A 23302-nucleotide genomic window follows, 5' to 3' on the forward strand; every position below is an offset into this window, starting at 1 on the left:
CTTCCAAATGAACTTTGTTATGGTTTTTTCTAAATCAGTGAAGAAGTATTTTGGTAGTTCAATGGGTATGGCACTAAATAGATAAATAAGTTTGGGTAGGATGGTCATTTTTATTATATTGGCTCGTCCTATCCATGAGCAGTTAATGTTTTTCCAATTGTTCAAGTCTAGTTTTAGTTGTGTGGCGAGTGTTTTGTAGTTGTGTTCATATAGTTCCTGTGTTTGTCTTGGGAGATAGATTCCTAGGTATTTTATTTTGTCTAAGGTGATTTTGAATGGGATTTCTCTTTCTAGTTCTTGCTGCTGAGCTGTGTTGGAGATATATAGAAAAGCTGATGATTTATGTGGGTTTATTTTGTATCCTGCAACTTTGCTAAAGTTGTTGATTATTTCAATTAGCTTTTTGGTTGAATCTCTAGGATTCTTTAAGTAGACCATCATGTCATCCGCAAAGAGTGATAACTTGGTCTCCTCCTTGCCTATTCTGATACCTTCAATTTCTTTATCTTCTCTAATTGCTACTGCTAGTGTTTCTAGTACAATGTCAAATAGTAGAGGTGATAATGGGCATCCTTGTTTCACTCCTGATCTTATTGGGAATGCATCTAGTTTATCCCCATTGCAGATGATATTAGCTGTTGGTTTTAGATATATACTGTTTATTATTTTTAGGAATGACCCTTCTATTCCTATGCTTTCTAGTGTTTTTAATAGGAATGGGTGTTGTATTTTATCAAAGGCTTTTTCTGCATCTATTGAGATAATCATGTGGTTCTTGCTAGTTTGCTTGTTGATGTGGTCAATTATGTGGATGGTTTTCCTAATGTTGAACCAGCCCTGCATCCCTGGTATGAATCCTACTTGATCATGGTGAATGATCCTTCTGATCACTTGCTGGAGTCTTTTTGCTAGTATCCTATTTAAAATTTTTGCATCTATATTCATTAGGGAGATTGGTCTATAGTTTTCTTTCTCTGTTTTTGACCTGCCTGGTTTTGGAATCAGTACCATGTTTGTGTCGTAAAAGGAGTTTGGTAGAACTCCCTCTTTGCTTATTATGTCAAATAGTTTGTATAGTATTGGGGTTAACTGTTCTCTGAATGTTTGATAGAATTCACAGGTGAATCCATCAGGCCCTGGGGATTTTTTCTTAGGAAGTTCTTTGATGGCTTGATGGATTTCAATTTCTGATATGGGATTATTTAAGAATTCTATTTCCTCTTCTGTTAGTCTAGGCAGTTTGTATTTTTGTATATATTCATCCATTTCTCCTAAATTGGTGTATTTATTGCCATATAATTGGGCAAAGTAATTTCTAATGATTGCCTTAATTTCCTCCTCATTGGAGGTGCTGTCCCTCTTTTCATCTTTAATGCTGTGAATTTGCTTTTCTTCCTTCCTTTTTTTAATTAGATTGACCAGTACTTTGTCTATTTTGTTTGTTTTTTCAAAGTACCAGCTTCTTGTCTTATTTATTAAATCAATAGTTCTATCACTTTCGATTTTATTAATTTCTCCCTTAATTTTTAGGATTTCTAATTTGGTTTTCTGCTGGGGGTTTTTAATTTGGTCGCTTTCGAGTTTTTTCAATTGCATTTCCAATTGATTGATCTCTGCTCTCCCTTGTTTGTTAATATGAGCTTTCAGGGATATGAATTTGCCTCTGATTACCGCTTTGGCTGCATCCCAAAAGGTTTGAAAGGATGTTTCGCCATTGTCATTTTCCTTGATGAAATTATTAATTGTTTCTATGATTTCTTCTTTAGCTAAACGGTTTTGGAGTATCATAAAGCAAAGCAATCTTGTAAAAAAGGATGTGTGGATTGCTAAAATTCAAAATAAACTGAAGAGAGCAGGTAAAGCCAAGGAGAACAAAATGTTTTAAAACTGCAATATACAGAAGAAAAAGAGAATGTCCTTAAAGGTACAGGATCACTACCTGGGATGGATGAAATAATGATAATTTCCTACTACCCCAAACTTATGTTCTTTTATGTACTCTGTTAATGAGAATAGTTTGTACTAGAGAGAGAATAATAACTGCCAAATTCCAATGGTGCGGTGACATATGAAATATATAGAGCAATTTTACATTATTGGATGGTACTTAGTTCAAGTTACTAGACTCAAACTCTGAAACAGTGTAGAATAAGGGCAGTATTATAGGAAAGGACAAGGAAATACCAAATCAACAAGCATTTATAAAGTACTTACTATACTCCATGCACTGTGATAAATACTAGGGATTCAAATACAAATAAAAAAATAAGTGGGTCTAGGCTCTTAAAAAAAACTTGAGAATAAAGGAGGAGCTTGTCCTCTCCAAGGAGTTTCTCGGAAGAGCTCACCAGTTCTCCTAGAAGAAAGGGGTCTTAAGGGTAGAAAGAGAAAGCAAGTGAGTATTGTTGCAAAGCCATTTTTAAAAGAAAATAATAGAATATAAAATAATTGAACACTGACCTTGACTTTTATTCTTAGAAGAAATATAGACTGATTTATTAAAAACATAATTATTGAATATTTAGTAAAGTGGTGATCACAATGAGCTAACATGTCTGAATCAAAAATCACCGAATTATTCTACTTCCCTTCCTTATTCCTTCCTCTTTCTTACTCCTGTACCTTTTTTCTCACTTATAATTTCTCATAATACAAAAGTACTTTATCACAATCATATGCCACAACTTTTTCCATTCCCCAACTGAGCATTCTCTTAATTTCCAACTTTTGCCACCACAATTATTAAATTATTGTGGACCTAAGTGACCTTTTCCTTATCCTTTTATTTCTTTGGAGGTACAAACATAGTGAGGGTATTACTGAATGAGAAGATTCACAGAATTTTTTTCCAGATTGTTTTCCAAAATTCTTAAACCAGTTCACTAGTCCAGCAACATTTCATTAATGTGAGTATTTTCCCTCAGACCTTCTAGCATTTGTCTTTTCTGGTGGGTGTGAGGTAATAACCTCAAATTTATTTTAATTTGTCTTTGATCAATAGTGATTTGGAGAATTTTTAATGACTTCAGTCAGCTTTGATTTCTTCTCCTGAATACTGACTACTTATAACCTTTGTCCAAGATTTGGATTTTAATGACCTACGAGATCAATATGTTAATAGTATAATTAGGCAGCTACAGGAACTACTATGATTTTATGTTGAATAGCTAAAAAGTAGTGAAGTATAGTACCTGTTTTACTCATTTTTTCATCAGAGTACACACAGAATATAATTCATTTCTACATGCCATATTTTAAGCAGAATATATATAAAATGGAAAAGAACAAAGTAAGCATCAGAACAGTGAATAACCTTCAGATCATGTCCTATAAAGACCATTCTAAGGAAGTAGGTATACTTGGAAAGCCAAAATGCCAAGGATCTTATGATACCCGGAGACAAATATCTCAGGATCTGTCACGTGGACAAGAGCCTAACATTTGTTCTGCTTCATTTCCAGTGGTTAGGAATCAGACCAACGGGAGGAAATTACAAAAAGCCAAATTTAGGGTTAATAAGGGAAAACTACTGAATTTTTAGATCTATACAGAAGTGGGCTATCTTGAAAGATTCCCCCCATAGTACCATTTGGAAATTTAGACATGTTGAATGATTTCTTATCTCAGAGATGTCCTTGTTTTAATAAAGTTTCACTTAAGTTTAAGTAAATTCAACTCAATAGTCGCTTATTAATGACCACCGAATAACAAGTATACTTATATATACTTAAAACAATAAAGACAGAAGTGAATCAGTCCTGAATTTAGGGAACTTACATTTTACTTGGTTTGATTAGATCAGGAATACTAAACCTCTTTTCTGTCATGGAGCTCTTGGGATGCTGTGTAAAACCTATGCACTCCTTCCAGGAAAAAAAGCGTAGGGGGTTAAGTGCATAAAATGCATAAGATTATTGAGAAAATATGTTGAAATAAAGTCATCAAAATTTTTAAAAGAAGCATTATGAAATTCTATCAAACGCATGTTAAGAAGCCCTAGACTAGATCCTTTCTAAGGTTCTTTCTAACTCCAAGCCAATGAAAGAAATGGAAGAACTAATGGAGGAAAGCAGTCATTTTTAAATTTGTTATTACAGGTTTTGGGAAGCATAGGTTCCTTTCATAAACTAAACATTGTATAAAGGCTTATTTATACATGTGAAGGTTAAATTCAGCAAAAGTGCTGGTAAATATTTAGCCATCAGCTTTCTGAAAAAAAAAAAGTAGACAACACATTTAAGTTTAATATGCATTATTAATATTTTCTCTGTTACTTTCTTAATCTTGACAAACATCACAATAATAAATCAAGCTATGTAGTAGTTGCTGAAATTTGAGGTGTAAATCTTGACAGTAAAAATTTGTGTCAGCTCTTGCAAGCTGATATAAACTGGTTCCAGCCTGCCTTTGATTGGTTAATTTAAGCATCCTCATTTGTTGCATTGCTTTGATAGACTGAAAGGATACATGATTTCATTCATCACTATTAATACTCCCTCCATGTATAGAGATCACAATCTCTATTTCACATCCTTTCCATTGCCATAGTAGCTACTTCTTTATCAGCTGCTGTAGCTGCAAAACAAAAGAAAAAAATTGAAAGATTTCCAATATTTGTGCATATTATCCTTCTGTTGGCTCCATATTTATGTAGACTTTAATGATTGGGTAGGGCTACCAGATTTTAAGGTCCTATGTGATAGTCTTGAGCCAAGGTTCATTTCCATGACTTAATAATGCATTAGAGTTGAACTTTAGAAATTCAGTTAATACTCATGCAAAATCTATACCACCAAGAAAATAAACAAGAAAGACATGTTTTTCTTTTATTTTCTTCCTTCCTTCCTTCCCTCCTTTCTTTTTCTTTCTCTCTTTCTCCCTCTCTCCCTCCTTTCCTTCCTTCCATCCTTCCTCCCTCCCTTCCTTCCTTCCTCCCTCTCTCCTTTCCTTCCTTCCTTCCTTCCTTCCTTTCTTCCTTCATCATTCCTTCCCTTATGTCCCGCTTTCCCTCCTTCCAATACTTATACTTTACAACATGTTTCAAATGTAGCTGGGGAAAAATAACTAACCAACTGCTCTGAGATCTTGACATAATTCTTTTAAGTGTTAAGTATTCAAATTGCTAATTTATACTCTTAGTACTTTATTATTGCTGAACCATAGCAAAACATCACAAATTGAAAGGGAAAGTGCTAATTTATTTATATTTAATTAATGTTGATTACCAACTCAGGTGGTCAATATTTATTGATTTATTTAGATTTTTCCTTCCTATCATGAAATTTCTTTTAGTTCTTGGGGCTGTAGTGCCAGAGTCAACAACTTTTTGTTTACGTGGTTCAAGATAACTAGGAAGATACCCTAGAAAAAGCCATTTAACACAGACAAAATTTTGATCTATAGGAACACAGTAGTTCAGGGAGTTTTAGCCTACCAAAAATGTAAGTCTGTCAAAAGAATTGATGATTTAGTTCTGTACAAAAGTTGCAGGAAATATAGGATCTGAGGCTTTTTTTCTTGATTTCCTAGGAGTGCGAAACTAATCAATAAAAGACGGGTAGGCAAGTTTGTTGCACTTTACTTTGGCTTTGCTCTCAGAAAATCAACACTTTCTTTTTTGAAATTGGGTTTTCCTGTTCAAATGTTAATCTGCATCCCCTTTGATAAATTTTTTACCATTTCACTTTTCTTTTAGGACCAAATCAAGATTTAGCAATCAAAATCCCTGACCACTTAGCTAGAGAGACTCTCTGGTGTGTGTTTGAAGTGATAACCATTTATAAGTCAGAGTGGATAGCATATTTCTCTTTTTTACCATAAATATTGACATCTCTTTGAGTGAATAAAGGAAAGGAAAAAAGAAAGATCAAGAGCCATATTGCTTATGATAGTTTTTAGGGCTCATGGCTATGAATTGATGGAGCACATGGGGGTGGGTGGGTGGGATGAGCTCTATCTTAAGAAATACTGAGATGTCAATTCCCATCTTCAATACGGGATAGATGAAGAAGGTCAACAAAAAATTACATTTATCTCATTCTACATAGTTTCTCAGGACTGAAGACGATATTTAGAATCAAAATTAATGTTGAATACTTTCTGACCTTAGAGATTAGAGTGGTTGTTAGGGAGCATTAGAGCTCTTATTAATAATTATCAATTTCCAAACAGCCATGTCAAATCTCTAAATTAAAAAAAAAAAACAACCTGGCATCTATTTTGTGATCAGATGCTTATGAAGAAGGAACAGAGTACCTAAAGTGACTAACCTTGATGCCTAGCTCAAACCAGCTATAGTTGTATATTTCCTTGCCTCAACTTTAATCTATCCTTTTAACTGAATGACTGGCTAAATCATAACCTTATTTTCCTTTTCTGAATGGTGAACAATTCTGGAATGAATTGGATATTCAAACACTTGAATGTATTTCATGCTGTATATTTGATGGGTCAGGGATGTGTTTTAGGTGTCCCTAGATTACTAGTCAAAGACTTATTGAGGCTTCTTTTTTTATTTTCTATAATTCACAAAATAGAACTGGGCATTCAATAAGAGTTTAATAAATATCGTTTTCTTGCTGAGCTAAAGCAATTTACAAATACAAGTTTTGTCAATCCAAAAGCAACAATACCTGAGAAATGTAAATCCCTTTAAAGGTTTGTGAAATACCTTGCATACAGGATCCTCATAATATCTCTGGGAAGCAATTACTACAGTTATAATTATCACCATTTTTCAGATAAAGAAACCAAAGCTCAGAATGGTTAAATCACTTATCTATGGTCACACAGCTGGTGAGTGTCAGAGATAAGACATGAACCTATGACTTCAAGAAATCAGAGAACTATTATAAATGTACATTTTTAATCTTCTCCATTTCTCAAAAATCATCCATATATCTTCAGATATCCTCTCCTCATATATTCCCTTTTCTGAAGAAGAGATAACCTTTGCAAAGACCAACTCTTCTACCTATACTTACCATCTTATCCTGCTCTACCTCTTCTTGAATCTTGATCCATTCACTAATCAACTCTACCCCAGTCTTTAGTCTGGATTTTTTTTTTTGCCTATTGCAATGATTGTATCTATCCTAGCCTCATAAAACCTTCAATCAATCCTTCTTTTCTCTTATGCCATAATCTTATACATCTGTTCCCTTTCACTGTCAAACTCCCAAGGGGGAAAAATCTCTACACTAACTGACCACCTCCATGATATGACTACCCATTTATGTCTTTCTTCCCCTTATTTTTAACTTTCAAGGTTACAACTTAGATAGGAATTGATTTTTTTTCAATTTAGTAGTCATCTACTTAAAAAAAAACCACAATTTACACATTTTGAGACATGATAATTTACTTCCTCAATTTCCTTTGCCTTCTCTGACAGGATTCTCTATTGGTTCTCTTCTTGTCCATTTTGCTTCTTTTTAGTGTCCATTGCTAGGAATCCATCGCCATATATTTCCTATTTAAAACAGTTGTTATCCAATGAGTATTCTCATTCTCCTCCTTCTTGTCCATCTGCTCTATAAGAGATTGTTTCATCTCCCAAATGTTCCAATATCATCTCTACTCCCATTATTCCTAAATCTACGTTGTGGCCTTACCCTCTTTTCAAAAATAAATAAATAAGCAATATGTGAATTGTGATAGCTAGCATTTATATTGTGCTTTAAGGTTTCCCATATATATAGGCTATATATATATATATATGTATATAGGCTATATCATTTGATCCACACCACAAGCCTGTGAAATAGGTGTTATTAGCTCCCCTCTTTTTTAACAAGATGAGAAAACTAAAGTAAAAAAGAGGTAAGCGCCTTACTCAGGATCACAGATGTAGTATTTGACTGAGATGGGATTTATACGAAGGTCTCCATGACTCCAAGTCCAAGGCTTTATCCACTTCAGCTGTTTCAGGCAAGTGACATGAGAATTCTCAAGTGTCCAGTAACACTGGTTAGAGAGGTTGTGCAGTATGGTAGAGCAATGGAAATGCTTGGAGCCAGAGAATACCCGAAAATTTTTTTTTTACTTAAAAAGAGGCAAAGAGGCTGTAATGGATAGGAACCTAAATTTAAAATCAAGAAGACCTTGATTCAAGTATTGTCTGTGATTTGTCCTAGTTCTTTGACCATGGGCAAGTAAGTCAATCCTTCTCTTGGTGGCTTAACTAATTTTCTAAAAGCATAAATTACAGAACTATGAATAGAATTTCCATAAAAAGGCTGCCCTCACACTGATTTAACAGGTATTTTGATGAATTCATGGCTCTTGGATAAGAAGATGGCAATTAACATTTAACTAAATTGTATTGTTTTAAAATTAATTATTTTGGAGTATTTGAACTAGAAAAATTTCTAAAATATCATGTTGAAGCACAAAATGAAATTATTTCACAATGCACATTACAAAGATAGTAAATAAGTAAACCTAATATAAGAGCATATTTGATTTTTAAATATGTATAAAAACAAAATGATGGCAACTTTTCATTGTAGAAAATTGTGAGCTCTATATTTTCAGACTAAAAAATAAGTTTTATGATCACTATGAAAAAATAAAAATATGCCTTAATTATTGACAACTTCTCATTATATAAGCCACAGTTCCCAAATTCCTTGAGAATACCTGGCTATATTTAGTAGCCCACTATTAAAAATCATACTAAAAATTATAGATACACTCTAAAAATTAAAACTTTTTAAGGCGCCGAAATTCAAAACGATCAACAGCACAGACCCTGGGAACCCTCCTCCTGGACCTGGACCCGGTTCAAAAGGTACGGCTCCCCTTAAAAGCCAGAACCCGAGATCACTCGGACCTCAGGGGTAGGAGCGCAGAGTCCAAGGCTCCCGGAAGCCGCAGCCCAGCCGGCTCAGAGAGCAGGGTCCTCGGAAACAACAACAACCCTCAGGGCCTTCTACAGTCCCGGTGAAAGTTACTGCCTGGGGCTTCCGCTGCAGAGAGCTGGTCAAAACAACAGCAACCCTCAGGGCGGGCAAGACAGCCTCACGGGCTGGATCCTGCTATCCAAGTCTCAGTGAAAGTCTGTGCTCTCGGAGCTTGGGGAAGCGGCAGCCCATCCCCCCGCAGGCCGACGAAACAGCCTCACGGCCAGCGATTCTGAAGGCAACTTCCGGAAAGCGAGCCGGGGGGAGAGTGTGGCCTCGTGGTCCGACCCTTCCATTCCAGTTCCAGTGAGGCATATTCAGTTTAACCCAGGGAAAGCCCATAGAACTATCTGCCCAGGACTGCCTCTGAACACCAGAAAGAGACAAGAAAAACTAATCCTCCACATTCAGAGATGACAAACTCCACAGAACCACAGAAGCCCCAAAATACCAAGAAAAATAAGAAGAAAGGGGCGACTTTGGACACATTCTATGGAGCCAAAATACAAAATACAGAGCAGACAGAAGATAATATAAAAGAAAATGCTCCAAAACCTTCCAAAGGAAATGGAAACTCTCCACAAACCTATGAAGAATTTGAATCAGAAATGACCAAAAAGATGGAAGCCTTCTGGGAGGAAAAGTTGGAAATAATGCAAAAGAAATTCACGCATCTACAAAACCAGTTTGACCAAACTGTAAAAGAAAACCAGGCTTTAAAGGCCAGAATCAGGCAGCTGGAAGACAACGATCGTGTAAAAGAGCAAGAATCAATAAAGCAAAGCCAAAATACCAAGAAATTAGAAGAGAACATAAAATATCTCACCGACAAGGTGATAGATCTGGAAAATAGGGGGAGAAGGGATAATTTAAGAATAATTGGACTCCCAGATAAGCCAGAAATAAACACCAAACTGGACATGGTGATACAAGATATAATCAAAGAAAATTGCCCAGAGATTCTAGAACAAGGGGGCAATACAGCCACTGACAGAGCTCACAGAACACCTTCTACACTAAACCCCCAAAAGACAACTCCCAGGAATGTAATTGCCAAATTCCAAAGCTATCAAACAAAAGAAAAAATCCTACAGGAAGCCAGAAAAAGACAATTTAGATATAAAGGAATGCCAATCAGGGTCACCCAAGACCTTGCAAGTTCTACTCTGAATGATCGTAAGGCATGGAACATGATCTTCAGAAAGGCAAGAGAGCTGGGTCTCCAACCAAGAATCAGCTACCCAGCAAAACTGACTATATACTTCCAAGGGAAAGTATGGGCATTCAACAAAATAGAAGACTTCCAACTTTTTGCAAAGAAAAGACCAGAGCTCTGTGGAAAGTTTGATACCGAAAATCAAAGAGCAAGGAATACCTGAAAAGGTAAATATTAAGGAAAGGGGAAAATGTTATCTTCTTCTTTTACTCAAACTCTCTTCTATAAGGACTACATTTATATCAACCTATGTATACTAACATGTGGGGAAAATGTAATGTATAAATAGGGGGTAAAGAAAGACCAAATAGAATAATCATTCTCACACAAAGATTCACATGGGAAGGGGAGGGGAAGAAAACTCCTATAAGAAGGAGAGGAAGAGGGGGGGGGGGGGGGTTACTTAAACCTCAATCTCAGGGAAATCAGCTCTGAGAGGGAAAAACCTCCAGATCCATTGGGATCTTGAATTCTATCTTACCCAACAAGGGTAAGGAGAAGGGAAAACCAAGGGGGGGAGGGGGAGAGGGAGAACAAAAAGGGAGGGTAAGAGAGGGGGGAGGGGGAGGGAACAAAAAGGGAGGGACTAAAAAGGGAAACATCAAGGGAGGGGACAAGGGGGACTGTTTCAAAGTAAATCACTGGACTAAAAGGTAGAGCCGAAGAAGAAAAGGTTAGAATTAGGGAAGGCAATCAAAATGCCAGGGAGTCCACAAATGACAATCATAACTTTGAACGTGAATGGGATGAACTCACCCATAAAACGTAGACGAATAGCAGAATGGATTAGAATCCAAAACCCTACCATATGTTGTCTTCAAGAAACACACATGAGGCGGGTTGACACCCACAAGGTCAGAATTAAAGGATGGAGTAAGACCTTCTGGGCTTCAACTGATAGAAAGAAGGCAGGAGTGGTAATCATGATATCTGATAAAGCCAATGCAAAAATAGACCTGATCAAAAGGGATAGGGAAGGTAATTATATTTTGTTAAAAGGGACTATAGACAATGAGGAAATATCATTAATCAATATGTATGCACCAAATAATATAGCACCCAAATTTCTAATGGAGAAACTAGGAGAATTGAAGGAAGAAATAGACAATAAAACCATACTAGTGGGAGACTTAAACCAACCATTATCAAATTTAGATAAATCAAATCAAAAAATAAATAAGAAAGAGGTAAAAGAAGTGAATGAAATCTTAGAAAAATTAGAATTAATAGACATATGGAGAAAAATAAATAGGGACAAAAAGGAATACACCTTCTTCTCAGCACCACATGGCACATTCACAAAAATTGACCATACATTAGGTCACAGAAACATAGCACACAAATGCAGAAAAGCAGAAATAATGAATGCAGCCTTCTCAGATCACAAGGCAATAAAAATAATGATTAGTAATGGTACATGGAAAACCAAATCTAAAACCAATTGGAAATTAAACAATATGATACTCCAAAACCGTTTAGTTAAAGAAGAAATCATAGAAACAATTAATAATTTCATCGAGGAAAATGACAATGGCGAAACATCCTTCCAAACCTTTTGGGATGCAGCCAAAGCGGTAATCAGAGGTAAATTCATATCCCTGAATGCTTATATTAACAAACAAGGGAGAGCAGAGATCAATCAATTGGAAATGCAAATGAAAAAACTGGAAAGCGATCAAATTAAAAACCCCCAGCAGAAAACCAAATTAGAAATCCTAAAAATTAAGGGAGAAATTAATAAAATCGAAAGTGATAGAACTATTCATTTAATAAATGAGATAAGAAGCTGGTACTTTGAAAAAACAAACAAAATAGACAAGGTACTGGTCAATCTAGTTAAAAAAAGGAAGGAAGAAAAGCAAATTCACAGCATTAAAGATGAAAAGGGGGACAGCACCTCCAATGAGGAGGAAATTAAGGCAATCATTAGAAATTACTTTGCCCAATTATATGGCAATAAATACACCAATTTAGGAGAAATGGATGAATATATACAAAAATACAAACTGCCTAGACTAACAGAAGAGGAAATAGAATTCCTAAATAATCCCATATCAGAAATTGAAATCCAACAAGCCATCAAAGAACTTCCAAAGAAAAAGTCCCCAGGGCCTGATGGATTCACCTGTGAATTCTATCAAACATTCAGAGAACAGTTAATCCCAATACTATACAAACTATTTGACATAATAAGCAAAGAGGGAGTTCTACCAAACTCCTTTTACGACACAAACATGGTACTGATTCCAAAACCAGGCAGGTCAAAAACAGAGAAAGAAAACTATAGGCCAATCTCCCTAATGAATATAGATGCAAAAATTTTAAATAGGATACTAGCAAAAAGACTCCAGCAAGTGATCAGAAGGATCATTCACCATGATCAAGTAGGATTCATACCAGGGATGCAGGGCTGGTTCAACATTAGGAAAACCATCCACATAATTGACCACATCAACAAGCAAACTAGCAAGAATCACATGATTATTTCAATAGATGCAGAAAAAGCCTTTGATAAAATACAACACCCATTCCTATTAAAAACACTAGAAAGCATAGGAATAGAAGGGTCATTCCTAAAAATAATAAACAGTATATATCTAAAACCAACAGCTAATATCATCTGCAATGGGGATAAACTAGATGCATTCCCAATAAGATCAGGAGTGAAACAAGGATGCCCATTATCACCTCTACTATTTGACATTGTACTAGAAACACTAGCAGTAGCAATTAGAGAAGATAAAGGAATTGAAGGCATCAAAATAGGCAAGGAGGAGACCAAGTTATCACTCTTTGCGGATGACATGATGGTCTACTTAAAGAATCCTAGAGATTCAACCAAAAAGCTAATTGAAATAATCAACAACTTTAGCAAAGTTGCAGGATAAAAAATAAACCCACATAAATCATCAGCTTTTCTATATATCTCCAACACAGCTCAGCAGCAAGAACTAGAAAGAGAAATCCCATTCAAAATCACCTTAGACAAAATAAAATACCTAGGAATCTACCTCCCAAGACAAACACAGGAACTATATGAACACAACTACAAAACACTCGCCACACAACTAAAACTAGACTTGAACAAATGGAAAAACATTAACTGCTCATGGATAGGACGAGCCAATATAATAAAAATGACCATCCTACCCAAACTTATTTATCTATTTAGTGCCATACCCATTGAACTACCAAAATACTTCTTCACTGATTTAGAAAAAACCATAACAAAGTTCATTTGGAAGAACAAAAGATCAAGGATATCCAGGGAAATAATGAAAAAAAAAACACATATGATGGGGGCCTTGCAGTCCCTGACCTAAAACTATATTACAAAGCAGCAGTCATCAAAACAATTTGGTACTGGCTAAGAAATAGAAAGGAAGATCAGTGGAATAGACTGGGGGAAAGCGACCTCAGCAAGACAGTATACGATAAACCCAAAGATCCCAGCTTTTGGGACAAAAATCCACTATTTCATAAAAACTGCTGGGAAAATTGGAAGACAGTGTGGGAGAGACTAGGAATAGATCAACACCTCACACCCTACACCAAGATAAATTCAAAATGGGTGAGTGACTTAAACATAAAGAAGGAAACCATAAGTAAATTGGGTGAACACAGAATAGTATACATGTCAGACCTTTGGGAGGGGAAAGGCTTTAAAACCAAGCAAGATATAGAAAGAATCACAAAATGTAAAATAAATAATTTTGACTACATCAAACTAAAAAGCTTTTGTACAAACAAAACCAATATAACTAAAATCAGAAGGGAAACAACAAATTGGGAAAAAATCTTCATAGAAACCTCTGACAAAGGTTTAATTACTCATATTTATAAAGAGCTAAATCAATTGTACACAAAATCAAGCCATTCTCCAATTGATAAATGGGCAAGGGAAATGGATAGGCAGTTCTCAGATAAAGAAATCAAAACTATTAACAAGCACATGAAGAAGTGTTCTACATCTCTTATAATCAGAGAGATGCAAATCAAAACAACTCTGAGGTATCACCTCACACCTAGCAGATTGGCTAACATAACAGCAAAGGAAAGTAATGAATGCTGGAGGGGATGTGGCAAAGTAGGGACATTAATTCATTGCTGGTGGAGCTGTGAACTGATCCAACCATTCTGGAGGGCAATTTGGAACTATGCCCAAAGGGCGACAAAAGAATATCTACCCTTTGATCCAGCCATAGCACTGCTGGGTCTGTACCCCAAAGAGATAATGGACACAAAGACTTGTACAAAAATATTCATAGCTGCGCTCTTTGTGGTGGCCCAAAACTGGAAAATGAGGGGATGCCCATCAATTGGGGAATGGCTGAACAAACTGTGGTATATGTTGGTGATGGAGTACTATTGCGCTAAAAGGAATAATAAAGTGGAGAAGTTCCATGGAGACTGGAACAACCTCCAGGAAGTGATGCAGAGCGAGAGGAGCAGAACCAGGAGAACATTGTACACAGAGACTAATACACTGTGGTATAATCGAACGTAATGGACTTCTCCATTAGTGGTGGTGTAATGTCCCTGAACAACTTGCAGGGACCCAGGAGAAAAAAACACCATTCATAAGCAAAGGATAAACTATGGGAGTGGAAACACCGAGAAAAAGCAACTGCCTGAATACAAAGATTGAGGGGACATGACAGAGGATAGACTCTAAATGAACACTCTAATGCAAATACTATCAACAAAGCAATGGGTTCAAATCAAGAAAACATCTAATGCCCAGTGGACTTACGCGTCGGCTATGGGGGGTTGGGGGGGGGAGGAAAAGAAAATGATCTATGTCTTTAACGAATAATGCTTGGAAATGACCAAATAAAATATATTTAAAAAAAAAAATTAAAACTTTTTTCAGTGTCTGAAGAGCAAGTATAGTCAAACTATTAAATTCAATGGACTATGCAAGAATGTCTATATGAATCAAAAGGGTGGCAAAACAAAGAAATTTCACTTCTTTTTGAAATGGAAAATTAGTCTTTCTTCCTGGGGAAAAAATCCTCTCAGGAATAGCAAAAGTTCCAACATCAGAAGTTCTTTTAGCAAAAGCTTGGCAAAGTAATAAAATACACTCTACTTGATCTTTTTAACAGGACTTTTATTTTCTTTTACATTCTTGATTGTCTTTAACGCCATATTGCTTCACCTGAAAAAATAAATAGAATATTTAAATTATCTATATGTGGCCCATAAATTAAAAATCAAGATATGTAAATAAATTATTTGGTCATCTGATATGATTATGATATGATAAAGAGTTCATTTTAAATTTCCTAAGATAATCATTTATCTTTGCGAAAAGCATATTTAATGAAAACACAATTTTTTGCCTTATTTTCTCTGGAATCTACATAGAGAAAACATGGAGTAGTAAATAGAAAATTGAGTTTAGTATCAGCATAATGCACTTTCAAATTCCCATCTCCAATATTTACTAACTGTGATCATATACAAGTTAGGTCAATTCTAGGGCCCTAGCTAATTCCTTCCTATGAATTTCTCTCCTATGCCATAGATTTGGCTGAGATCTATTTTATTAGAGAAACTTTACACATTTGAAACTTTCAACACTGAACAAATTGCAGCTCTTTAAATCTACTCAAAGATTACCTATCATTTTTTTAAACCCTTACGTTCCATCTTGGAATCAATACTGTGTATTGGTTCCTAGGCAGAAGAGTGGTAAGGGCTAGGCAATGGGGGTCAAGTGACTTGCCCAAAGTCACACAGCTGGGAAGTGTCTGAGGCCAAATTTGAACACAGGACCTCCCATCTCTAGGCCTGGCTCTCAATCCACTGAGCTACACAACTGCCCCTAAAGATTATATATCTTGAAGATTCCTTTCTTCTTTTAATTCAACATCTGATTTTTCTTGACAAATGTCACTTTTTTTGAAATCACCAATGGAGACAATTCCTGATATCATTAGTCTGGCCAAAAAAATGAATTGACTTAATTTGCTTTAAAATAGACTTATAGATCATTTTTCGTGGAAAATACTTTCTTTTCTTTGTATCTACACTTTGTGCTTTTGTGGTTACATTCTTTGAGGCATTATATAGAGTTATATATATATATATATATATATATATATATATGTATATGTACACACACACAGAGAGAGAGAGAGAGAGAGAGAGAGAGAGAGAGAGAGAGAGAGAGAGAGTGAAAGAGAGAAAGTTATTATATAGAGGCATTATATAGATTTCCAGAGAGATATTTTGTTGTTTGAGGTTTTGTTTTTCATATTTTTAGGAAGATATTTTCTTCAGAGAGCTTTTTCTCCTAAAACCCTTGTCTTTTTCTATATTTTTCGCTAAAATTTTTTCTATGTTTCTTATTATTTGTTTATTGATCTTCTTTTGGAGTTCCTCCAAAGAGTTCATTTTGGTTCTGACATCTTTTCACATTTTCCTTTGAGGCTTCAAATATTTTCATTTTGGTATTGCTGTCCTCTTCTGAGCTTGTATTTTGGTCATCTCCATTGTTGAAATAGTTTCCCATTGTCAAACTCTTTATCTGTTTTGCTCCCTTTGAGGAGCTTCCCCCCCTCCCCCACTTAGCTATATGCATAAACATAGCTCTGTTACTGAGATGATGACTATACTGTCCAGCTGGTACTATTGTCTATTTCAGTACTTGGCGTATGCTGTGTATTGGATCTGGAATTATCATACAACATGGGTGGCTTGGTTGGCCCATTGTGGGGAGGTTTACAATTGTTTTTCAGATGCTGTTTGCACTGTATCAGGCTGAGTTCTACAATCTCTCCCAATTAGACCTTGTTGGATTGAATACCTTCCACTGCTGCCAGAGCTAGACCTCACCTTGCCTTTGCTCTGACTGCATTGTACTGGGCTATGTTGCTTCCACTGCTGTCTGTACAGTATTCAGTTAGTTTCTGCTCTCCCCTCCTGAGGCTGGATTAAATTTACTTGTGTTCTTTCCTCTGCTGGTTGTACTGTTTCATTCCACTCTGGTTCTCTCAGGGTTCTCCTCTCTTACCTGGGCAATATGTGACCCCCTTATGGTCCCTCCATTCTATAATGAACTCTGGCACTTCCTCATCCTATCTTCTGTCAGTTCTGCTGCTTTGGCAATTGCCCTTGGGCATTTTCTGCTTCCCTGTGGTAGTCACACTAAGTCCTTAAACAATACTTCCTTAAGATTCTATGTTACTTATACCTCTGTTGTAGCTTTTCACATTCTACCTTTGGGTATGTATATGTATATGTATATGTATATATGTGTTTGTGTGTATTTATACACACATACACTTTGCATTTCTTTTTAAATTATAAATCTCAGTAAAGATAGGGTCTCCTTCATTTTAGTATCTTCAACAGTGACTTCTACTATTTATATCTATATCTATCTATCAATATCTATGGATACAGAGATATAGAAAATATATTTTCATGTGCATATATCTATGCAACACATATAAACATGTGTATTTTCCTGTGTTTTTCCATCTATAAATGGGTCTCTATATACATATACAAACACACAAAATAGATATACATATACACAATTAAATTGGTATTGTTTGTCATTTCTGGAAGCCACAGTGAAGTACTGCACATGATGAATTGTTAAAAGGAATAAAGATGATTGTTCTAGAGAAGAAAAATATATATATTTAAGGCTGAGGAATTAGATTTTAATTTTAAAACTGAGGGGAACCAAGAGAAGGAAAAAAAAACTGTGAATTACAAGGAAGAAGATTTCTTCTTTATATACAGAAGGCTTTTCTAACAGGTCTATCTAAAAATAAAATGAGTTCCCTCATGAGGAAGTGAACTCTGGATTACTTGGTCCCTCAATGTGGAAGTTGTGTGTGTGACTATATTAGAGATGATATATAGCAGTTGTATCAAGCTCAAATAGAAACTGGAGCCACTCATCCATACATAGGATCCTACTTGGCCATATATGGACTTATTTTTTCAATTGTGGTATTGCCATTGTTCTATTTTATTTCTATTCCTCAATTACAATTTAATCTCTCTTTAATTTCAGGAAGAATTTGATACTTTTGATGTAGATAGAACTCCATCATTTAGTGACACTTAACATTTATGTTGCATTTTCAGGTATGTCAAATATATTTTCATATATTACCTATTTTAAGTCTCACTGGGATCCTGATGGTTGGTTTCTGCAATAAGATTAGCCTGAATTTTCAAATGAAGGAATAATAGCTCAGAGAAAAGATGTTATTTTCCCATAGTTAAATAGCCAAATATTGAATTTAAGATTTGAATCCATGTCTAACCTGACACTGTCCAATGTTCTTAAAGTACCCCTAAATGAATCAATATAATGATTGGAATAATTTCCCTCCAGGATCTCTTTCAACTCTACAGCTATAGAAATATTAATTAACACTATATACATATATACAGTTTGCCAATTGAATTTTAACTTTAAATTGTAAGCTTAAGACACAGTAGGACAGAAAGGGCAGACAGATGACCTCAAAGACAAAAAGATTGAATTTATTTCAGTTCTACATTTAATTTTTATTACCTTACTGTCCTTTGACAAAGTTTTCTTTTAAAACTTTCATTGTTCTAGGTAACTCTTAAAGATTATAATTGTAAAGAAATAGTCCATTTTTATTTTTAGAGGTTTCCTTCCCTTCATATCCCCTATATCAGTGAAATCACTGATCCACTTCTAGTCTTCCTTCCATAAGAAGGGGCATAGCAAAGATTCATCAAAAGGTAACTCCCCTAAAGTAGTTGATCTTTCATTATGGTATTCTATTGACATCAGGCACACAAGTCATGGATAAGCAAAAATAAACTTTGGGGACAGTAACAGTAAGGAGTCTGAATATTCCTGAATATAAACCATCTTTTTTTACCATAATTGAGGAGAGAAGGTACTATAATCTGAAATTGTACTGGAGTCAAGAATATTACCTTTGGTTTAAATGATTCTCCTGGAAAAAAATTGTCACAAATTGTAATGAATAGTTTTTTGACCTGTAACCTAATGTGTAGCTTTGAAGATTTCCAATAAAACTATAAAAGAAAAATAAATATATTACAAACAATAAGTAATATGTTACCAGAGTCAGTTTTACAAGTAAGAAGAGTTGATAATATAGATATTGGGACTTTACAGAAAATAAAGAGAGATACTTCTGTCTCCTCCCTATCTTCATCTCATTTCTTATTCATTCATATTAATGTATGAAATTCTACCATCAGAAAATTATTTGCAAAGTTTTAAAATTAAAATATTCTCTGATTAAGTAACATGTTAGGACAATACAAATCATTAAATATTTATTATACAGTCATCCCTCTCTATATTGGGGTTCATTTATTGAGACTTCACTGTTTCACGGGTTTTTTAAAAAATATATATCTAATTCTATATTGTGGAGTTACACTTATCACAGCACACTATTGGCTGATGGAATGAAGGGTGACAAACCTATCCCCAGTGCTCTGCTCTGTATCCTGGGTGCTGATTGGCTCAGTGACTATAGGCTAATAAGAGTGTGGAAAAGGTTTATAGGAGAGTGGTAAGGTTTATAAAACCTTAATATATATATATGTATATATATATACATATATATAAATTATAAAATAAATATAATGCCGCTACTTCTTGATTTTTTACTTATTGCAGGGGTCTCTGGAATGTAACTCCTGAAACAGGTGTTAGAATTGGTAGGCTAATGTGGGAAAAGAACTCAGAACAAATACAGTTTGATGAGGAATGCAAAGTTTTCCTAAATTTTTAGGAAGAGTATTATAGTGGAAATGATAGCCATTTGGTGCAGATAAGACATTGTTGGGGTAGTGAAAAGAGACACCTGGATGGGATCTAGAAGACATACCAAAGAGAAATTTTCCAGGATGTTTGTCTTCGTCTATGATTAAACCTTCAGTGTCCTCTATGTGTGTCTATTATTTTAAAAAGCAATTTAATAATAATAGTAGAAATAGCAAGCAACTAGATAGCACTTTTAATTTTTACAACTTTTTGCAAAACCTTTTGGAAATGTAATCTCATTTGATCCTCAGAACAAATGGATGTTATATTGTTATCCCCATTTTACACATTAGAAAACTGAAATGGTCACAGGTTGGGTGCCTTACAAAGAAAGACATATCTAGTAAGTGCCTGAGTCTGGATCTGAACACAATTCTTTTTGATGGCAGTGGTAATACTCTATCCAGTCTACCACTGAACTGAATTTAGCAATTTAATCAACAAATATTAAGTGATTCAGGTGCCAAGCACTATAATAGTCATCATCTGCATAAGACAACCTCAGTTCTTTAAATTCATGATTAAGTTTGCATGATTGTCAAACAATTTTATCCAAAATGAAATTGCATTTTACAACTTATCTCATTTTTATTACATTAGAAGTGACATTGGGCTACTTATCAATGAATATCACTTTTAAGTATAATAAATTAATAATCAGTATTCATAAAAATTCTTAAAAATTTTATTTGATTTCAAATCACAAACAATATGTTTTGGTTTGTTGTTGTTGTTGTTGTTTTCTTGGTGATTTGGCTCTGATTCTGCTATGGAGCTTTGTTCATTGTAGTTTACTGACCTTTCCTCCCCCAAATATTTAAGTCTGCAAGTTTTCCATTGGGGGAAATGAAAATACAAACAGAAAATTGGTCACTGACCAATATCACCAAATGATGGCAAAGCTCAAGTGGAAAGTGTGCAAGGAAGCAGAAAGAATTTTCTAAGAAATAAATTCTAGGGCTACCTCCAGAGTTGTTTGTAAGCAAATATTTTAGAGGTAAAGCTTTCCTTCCTGCTATTCTGTTATCCTCTCTGAAGGCTTGTCATTCCATCCTCATATGAATGTTACCTCCCTAGCATGTGCCCAGTGTACTAGCGGGGGATCAGCAACCAAAGTTTGACGGGTAACTGAGAAGGAGGGAACAAGTGAAGAGAAACATCACTTCCCTCCCAGGCAGAGCTGTCTCAGAGAAGTTCAAATTAATCTATGCCCAGAGCTACATCTTTACCCTCCATTCTGCCTGATTGGCAATAGTTTACCATATCCATGTGGCGCTAGACTCCATTACATATTCTCAGTCCAAATCCATACCATGTGATACATCTTCTATTTTTCTCCCTTCTTTCCCTGAAAATGTTAATTCCTGAAAAGGATATAATTCAATTATCCAAAGTCTCTATTCACTATCACTGTGACTTCCTAAGGAAATCACTGTTGATTTTGGTATTTATATCCCTTGCCATTTGCATTGTTCTTGACATATAGTAAGAGCTTTAAAAAATCCTTGATCCATCCATTTATTCATTTATTCAATCACATGTAAAGAGGAAAGAGGGGCCCTACATCTAAGAACACAGATCAAGATAGTGATCCTCCTGCTTTTTGAAAGCCTAAAAGAGGCAGGTGAAAATTTGCAATCAAAGAGAGATTGCAGAACAAAATGAACTAAATGTATATGAATGACTTTTGGCAGATTACTCATACAGAATTAGCATAGGAAATATATTCATGGGAACAACATTGGTACAATCAGAGGGGCTATATTTGCATCTTGGACTCAGAAGATGCTGCCTCTTTGTTCTTAACCCAGGAGCCAGATCTGCAAAATTTTACAGGCTTCCTGTTTTCTATCGTTTCTATCCAAAATGGCTTGAAAAAGCAGATAAATAATGTTAAGGAAATTGAGAAAATTCCCTTAGTATTCAGTTATCTACAAATGTTTATTAACTTTAGTTTCTATATAGAAGTGACTGAAATCACTGATAATTAGTCCACATTCCCTTAAAACTGATTATTAATCTAATTGGCAATAGATTGTCTCTTATAAATACTACTTATGAGGCCTGATATTTTAAAAAAAATATTTATCTCTTTTTATATTTTTCTTCCAATAAATTTCTATCTCAAATTTCCCTACTCTTGACTATTCATTGCTTTCACATCCTAGCTACCAAAAGATGGTTAAAACAGGCTTCCTAAATCAACAAATAAAATTTTGCAAAATATGGAGACCTACTCCTTACAACCCTTATATATTATAAATATAAATAAAACCCAAATATATATGCACATATAAATACACCCAAAAACTTTTGTATTGTAGGGAAAGGATTATAGAAATGAGTGAGTGTTAAGCAGAATTGAAAGTTGTCTTTAAGAGGCTAGCAGAGGAACATGCTAAGAACTCTGCAGAGAGGATTCTGGAATGCAGGGGGAGAGGAGGAAGAGTTTGAAAGTTACAGTGGTGACTGCTTCTTGTCCCTGGCTGAGGAGAGAGGAGCAGCTCTGGTCAGCTACCTTTGCCTAACCTGTTTTTAGAAGAAATTTGGAGAAGTACCTGTTTCAACTGCAATACCTCCTGAGAATATTCATCTTTATTTATGGTGTTCCACAACGTGCTGGAGAGATTTGCCCAAGACCTTGCCTGTTGGGGGTATGAGGTTTGCACCTCAGGGCTCTGACCTGATTGGGTGGACTCCGTCATCTTGAGCCATTCCTAGCACAATCTTGGAGACAAATTTTAGAGAAATAACTGAGGATTATAGCTAGGGAGTATTAGGTAGGTTTGGGGGTAAAATCTAGTCAGATCAGAGAGCTGATAGGAAGCCAAAAGACCTGAAGCATTCATCTTGTGAGCTTAACACTAATCTAAAATAAAATAGTTACTGTTTTGTTATATATCATCGGTTTCAGGCCTTTGGGTGCTACTGGCTCAGTGAGGGAAAGTCAATCTGCTTTCCTGTCACTGACAGGGAGCTGAAATAGCCGGAGATCACAACTCTGTATTATAGGCAGTCCCCTAGGTGGATAACAACATCTATCGACATTAGTACCTCAATTATAATCAATTACTTCTGTATATACATATAAAGACATATGTGAAGTCTATGTATATTTTATGACAAGGTGAAAATATAGTTCACAGAAGACAAAATGAACAATTCTGATTAGAAAAAAATTTTTTCACAACTAAATCAATGCAATTAGAATTAGAGGGACAACAGATAACTGAGAAAAAAAGTGTATAGCAAATTTCTCCAATAATGGTCTAATATCCAAGCTATATAGGAAATGATACCATTGGGGACAGTCCATAACAGACAGATAGTAAAAGGATATGTCAGGAAAGTTTTAAACGAACAAAGTACAGG

General features: G+C 35.2%; 1 protein-coding gene and 1 long non-coding RNA gene across 3 annotated transcripts in view; one reads left to right on the top strand and one right to left on the bottom strand.

Moving 5' to 3' along the window:
- Nucleotides 1-23302, top strand: part of CDH12 (cadherin 12) — a 1480679-nt gene that overhangs the window by 1012094 nt on the left and 445283 nt on the right. The gene's annotated exons all lie outside the window — the stretch shown is intronic.
- Nucleotides 941-22089, bottom strand: LOC107651724 (uncharacterized). The gene is made up of 4 exons (XR_001628627.2): nt 18260-22089; nt 15212-15280; nt 7364-7471; nt 941-4575 (listed from the first exon to the last, which is right to left on the bottom strand). It is a non-coding gene; the product is annotated as an uncharacterized LOC107651724 (long non-coding RNA).

This window comes from Monodelphis domestica, chromosome 3 (genome assembly GCF_027887165.1).
Source record: "Monodelphis domestica isolate mMonDom1 chromosome 3, mMonDom1.pri, whole genome shotgun sequence".
Classification (NCBI taxonomy): Eukaryota; Metazoa; Chordata; class Mammalia; order Didelphimorphia; family Didelphidae; genus Monodelphis; species Monodelphis domestica.